This window comes from Plectropomus leopardus, chromosome 11 (genome assembly GCF_008729295.1).
Source record: "Plectropomus leopardus isolate mb chromosome 11, YSFRI_Pleo_2.0, whole genome shotgun sequence".
NCBI classification, from domain to species: domain Eukaryota; kingdom Metazoa; phylum Chordata; class Actinopteri; order Perciformes; family Serranidae; genus Plectropomus; species Plectropomus leopardus.
The window spans coordinates 16,069,781-16,075,780 of record NC_056473.1 but is presented as its reverse complement, the minus strand read 5'-3'; the positions used below and the strand labels follow the sequence as shown (position 1 = coordinate 16,075,780).

General features: G+C 40.0%; 1 long non-coding RNA gene across 1 annotated transcript in view; it reads left to right on the top strand.

Moving 5' to 3' along the window:
* The first annotated feature begins 1,131 nt into the window (after positions 1-1,131).
* LOC121950658 overlaps positions 1,132-6,000 on the top strand; it is a 67,025-nt gene continuing 62,156 nt past the window's right edge. Inside the window, exon 1 of the long non-coding RNA XR_006106334.1 lies at positions 1,132-1,289. This is a non-coding gene — a long non-coding RNA (uncharacterized LOC121950658). The remainder of the gene's footprint in view (positions 1,290-6,000) is intronic.

Below are 6,000 nucleotides of genomic sequence, written 5' to 3'. Positions count from 1 at the left end.
TCGCATATCGTGCAATGCATAAGGCCTCATAAGATTTATACAATGCTTTGTATGTAAGATCTTTATTCTAACCAGCAACTATGGAAGTAAAATAAACAAAAATACAATTTAGTGGAGTAAAAAGTAGCTTAAAACAGAAAACCTAAATATACTCAATCACCTTGGGTTTTTTTTTTACCACCTTTATTGTAATACAGTTTATTTTGTATTTTCCAGTAACATGTCTCCTTGATATAAAAGCAAAAATATCTTTCTCAGAACAGAAATAAGAACCGAGTGAGGCCGGTGCTCTCTAATCTGAGGTCCAGGGTCGTGGAGAGGTTTTCTGAGAGGTCCCTGTCAAAATGAAGGTTGGTTCAATTTCACTCTCCCTGTTATCTCCCCTTCAACAGTACGGAAAGGCAACAAAAGCCTTTGAAAGGCTCCGTGGGATGAAACCTCTATTAAGTCCTCCAGACCTCTATTAGGTCTGGATTGATTTTTTTTGACATGAAAGTTTGGGCTGCTATCTTCCAACTTTACATTTTTTTCTGACTTCTTCCAGAACCGGAACATCCTAAATAATAGTCAGTGTTTTTAAACTTTTTATTTTACTTTTTTAAAATCTCCCAGAGGGGTCTCTTGGACAAATGTGCACCCCAGAAATGTGTTCCCCTAAAGTCTTATCAGCACCCCTGGGTTTGAGGGTTACCGCCAGTCTTATCTTAGGCTGTATTTTAAATAGGATGCACTTTGTCTTGTGATGACAGGTGAATCCAGGGATCTGACCGTCCGTGCCACGCATGCACCGCTGGAACGCACGAATTCAGTCGCACCGCCCTCCCGTCCGCCTGCTGCCGGGAGGAGCGGAGGAGAGAGCAGACCGGAGCGCAGCATCAACAGTCACGGTACCTTAGGGATGTGGCGGCAGTCTCGACAGCTAGAAAATGCTCCGTGAAATTCTCAAAGTTTGTCTTCTGTGAGAGCTGAAGACAAAGACGAAAACGCGCGAGAGAGAAAGAGAGAGAGAGAGAGAGAGAGAGAAAGAGAAAGAGAGAGAGAGGGAGAGAGAGAGAGGGAGGGAGGGAGGAAAACAAATCGCGCGGAGGTGCATCCGCCGCCGCAGAAATTTCCAGCGGTGCCTACCCGCCTGCTACCCGGGCTCAGTCATCCGAGATCGCGAAGCGCGTCGGAGCCAGTGTCCGAGCCAATCTACCCATCAGGAGACAAGAGAGGGAGAGAGAGAAAGCAGTCTACTTCAGATATTACCCCCCTGCGTTTGGCCCCCAGCAGTGTGTGCCGATGTGGAGGTGAGTGTCGATGTGCTGATTGTGTGATATTGGTCGCTTTGACAGCGAGTTGAGGTGATGATTGCTGAAGGACTCGCAGGTAAGGGCCACGTGGTTAGACTGTTAACTGTACCAGCACGCGTGTTCGGGTTCTTATCGAGCTCCGCAGTGTGTCACCGAGATGGACCCCGAGTCACAACTTTAATAACACCCTCCCTCACTGCACAGGCGTCACAGCATGTGGGGCAGTGTGTCTGATAACATCAAATATGCAATAAGTCACACTAAGAGAGCATGCATCCAATTTTATATCCGACCCAGCAACTAGGCAGAATCAGAAGGGAGAGTCTAGATCTTAAACTCTGTCTTTAAGCACATTATAGCTCCACTGAAGACACATAAACAGCAGGAGGCATTGTGTATCTAAATGAAATCTTCGCCTAATGGATCATGGCAGAATAAATACACACGAGGTCACAGTGGGTAGGCCTATAACTTTTAGGGAAATAACAAGAGGCACGACAATACAATAATATTGCATTATTTGAGTAATGATACAATATTATTATTATTTTTTTTTTTTAAATTTTTTGCTATATGCTGAGTATTGAATCAACATATATAGCAATAAAATTTGTCAAGTCTTTAGTCTGCTCATCTTACTTTATGTATCAAATTGCTTTATATTTTGCAATGAAATTGAGGAGTGTTAACTGTTGCGATCACAACATCGCAACATCCTGGAGGGACTGAATATTAATAATTAATAGAATAAAAAAAGGCTACTTGGTGTTTGTTAGAGTTGAGAATCACTAGAGGCTCTGCGATTCGACATTTTCAAGATACGTTAGTGATTATACAATATTATTGCAATTTTAAATGTTTTGCAATGTGCTGAGTATTGTGATAAGATATATTGAAATATATAGCTGATTTTATCTATTAAGATGACATTTTCAGTCTGTTCATCTCCCATCAATATTTTTTACTGCAGCAAACTATCTATTGAACTGAAAAAAACAATTGCTTTAGTTATTTGAGTAGGCTACCAAAAGTTCAATTTGTACTTGCAACATTAATAATTTATATAATAAAATAGTGATACTTGTATTTTGTGTAGATATATATACACAATATTGCCACCTAAAATACCACTGTACTATTGTATCTATTTTTGTCACCACTGATAACTTTGGGCATAAGTGATATGTTATAGCCAATGTGACAAGTGTTTATATATGGTTAACTAATGCTGAGACTAATATTTGATAAACCAACTAGAAAAGTGAATTTTAAAAACACTACAGAAATGTGAGAAAGTGCTTGTTTGTTGTCATAATTAACTTTGAGTTTTGCACTGTTGGTTGGACAAAACAAGCAATTTGGAGAGTGTCACGCTAAGCTGTTAGACCTTTTAAGTGTTCTCTCTTTTTTTTTTTACTTTTTATAGACTAAATAAGAAAATGTAAAATTGAAGCAACATTAAATTAATTAAGAAACACAACATTTGTAAGTTGCAACTCCATGGTAAGCCAAAATAGTATCTATCCCACAAGCATAAATCTGTAGGGCCCATCCTGGAGTCTGGAGTCACTGGCTGACTCCTGACTATCACAAGTGCAACTGTTAGAAAGTGCATCACATCACAACTGCACAAAAACAGAAGTCAAGAGCTTACTTGCAAACTGTTATATCCACAATATGAAAACACATGAAACAATAACTAAAACAGTCCTATCTTATGAACACTGAATCGAAACTGTAACAGTAACGTACCACCAAAGGCACGCACTGTCCTTAAAGTCGCCAAAGAATTGCATCATCTGCCGGAGCGGCTCGTGTCCTGCAGTGCCAGTGACAGCTCCATGGCTCATCTGAAAGGCCTGTAGCAAAACAGCAGCTCATTACAAGTGCAGCGGCTTGGGCTTCCTCTGGCAGGAGGCTGCTGGCTCATTAAGGGTCACCGAGGGGCGAGTCTCCCCCTATGAGCCGCAGCTTGTTACCAGAGCTCTCTGTGAAACCACTGTTAATTGGAATTAATTTATTTTCTCTGACAGATTTACTTCAATCTGTACAGTGGAAAGCTCACAGTTGTGATGATGATTTATAATAAGATATATATTGAATTATGGCAGTGAGGTCTTGAATTAGATAGAATGCTTCTCCACACTAGATCCCCACAACAGAAAATAATTATGACACCTCATCGGTTTCATTAAGGAACACATTTATGCTTCCTGTCAGCAGGGGGTGCTGCTTCTGGCTGCCTCTCATCTTCAGTGTTTGTCTTAAAAAAGATGACACAATGTGTTATATTACAGTCCATAACAAATACTGGTACCAGCTCTCTGTTGTTACATGATCAAAATATACTACAGTGGTCAGCTATTTGTTAGGCTAATGATTTGCTAGATTGCCATCGATGTTTTGATTTATTTGTGAAATAATATCAGGATTCACTTCTAATGAAGCTTGGACAGTATGTAATAATTCATACTTTCATATCTTCCTGAAATTTCATTGGGAGATACAATATATGATGGTGATACTTTTCAGACTAATAAATACACAATAGAAACCCACAACATTTTAAGAAAAATAATATTCTCACACCTGTTTTCCTTAATTTAAACTTTCTATCAGTCACAGAAGACTGACAAGGCTTTATTGTTTCTGTCATCCAAACCGTCTTGGGTACTCTTGCTTGTAATCTTGTTAATTGACTGTTCCAACAATCACCAGCTCTGGTTTAGTCGAAATAAATTCTCATTTTCTAAGTTAGATGTAAGAAAAATGCCCTTATTCCCCAAGGTCTCTCTCCACTGCTGCTGTCCGCTGGCTGTTTACAGTCCTGTAACTTCTCCCTCCACCACTAGATGTCGTGGTATCTATCAGCTCAGCTGCCCTTTCCACTAGCAGAGACCAGAGACTGTGCTCTGGTGGTGTGTGCTATGCACTAGATACAATGAGTTTAATAGAAAGAGGAGTGCCTGTATGTATTTAAATACTGAAAAACATACATTTGGGATTTCTAAATACCCTGGTATACCATAATACTGTGATACCACCCAAGCCTAGTCTTGACAGTTTAGTGCTAAACACTAACTTTTAATAGTATTTGGCAACAAGGCATCAGCTTTCAGTTGCAAAAACTGTTAATTTACTTAAATAAATATACTATAAGTCAGCTTAACAATAAAAATGTGGCATACAAGAATGTTTAAAAGCTTTAGTACAGTAACCGCACAAATTGTTCAGCGGCTCATCAGTGGGTGTGCCAGCTCTTGCAGCCTGCACCCCATTCTGTCATTGAGCCGCCTGCTCATGTTGCTTCGAGCGCCAGTGCTCGTCCAACCCTGTGGTTACCGTGTGCTTCCTTGAACTATTGAACCTGATGTGTCACTTATCGAGGAATATGTTGAACATGCTTTGTATAATTTAAGATCCAGCTCAAACATGCCAGGATACTTTGGCTCTGGGTAGGTTAAGAGACAGTGGGCCTCATTGGCACAGAAATGCAAAGGGCCATACCACCCCTCTAACATAGAAGCAAGGCACACGGACCTTGTGGTTATTTTAGATTGATAGACATTTATTAGTCCTTTTGGAAATATAATGTGTGATGTACAGCAGTCGTCAGATAAAGAAAAAGACAACTATAATACCACCAAAACCAAAAGACAAAACCATCAACAGATTAAAGAGCTCCACATATCAGAAGATGCTGAATCCTCACATACACATTGGTTCAATAATTTTTTGATGGTTTGTTCAACAGAGCATCTCTTTGCCATGATTATTAACATTTATATGGTTTTGTATCTCTTTTAGGTAATTTTTGTCTTTTTTGTGTATCTATGTGGTCATTTTGAGTCTCTTTGTGGTCAATGAATTTTAATTTGACTTTTAAATTTTGCAAGTAAATATTAAGAATATATTTTAGCATTGTTCCCACAGCAAATATGTAGGTTAATTGGTGACTCTAAATTGGCCATAGATGTGAATGTTAGCATTAGTGGTTGTCTGTCTCTATGTGTCAGTCCTGTGTTATTCTGGCAACCTGTCCAGGGTGTACCCTGCATCTCGCCCAATGTCAGCTGGGATATAGGCTCAGGCTCCCTGCAGCTGCTAACAGGATAAGCAGTAACGGATAACGAATAATTGAATGACGACCAGAGCCTGAAACTTTGGGCCCCTGTGCCTCTGCCCGGTGGGGTTGTTCTGTAATCCATCTATAATATTGATGGGTTAGTCCAAATTTTTACCCCACAGTCACAACTTAATCTTCTTTGTCACTGTCTCTAAAAAGATTCCTGTGCGCATGTGAATACATGCACCAACGCACACGCATTACCATTTCTGCCTGTAAAAGTAACACTTAAAAATCACTGATGAAACAAATATTTAAAATCTATTCATTTTGGGGTGCGTGCTTTGCTGTTTGTCCATATTTTTATATGTTAAAAAGTGTTTGCCAGTTTCTCAAAATGGTTGCCAATGGCAACCTGGCAACCATAACTGTCATGCCCTGCATTGGAAAGAAGCCTCCCCACAGGCGAGTGACTCCTTTGTATGGATAGAGATTTTTTCTATCAGAAGCTGCATGAATAGAAATATGGCTGGTGGTAAATTGAATAGTCACGTTCAGCAACCTGACAACAGCGGCACTCATGGCTTTTCTCTCTGAGCACAGACTAAGACATGGTCCCTCACTGGCTTCCCATCTGCGTTG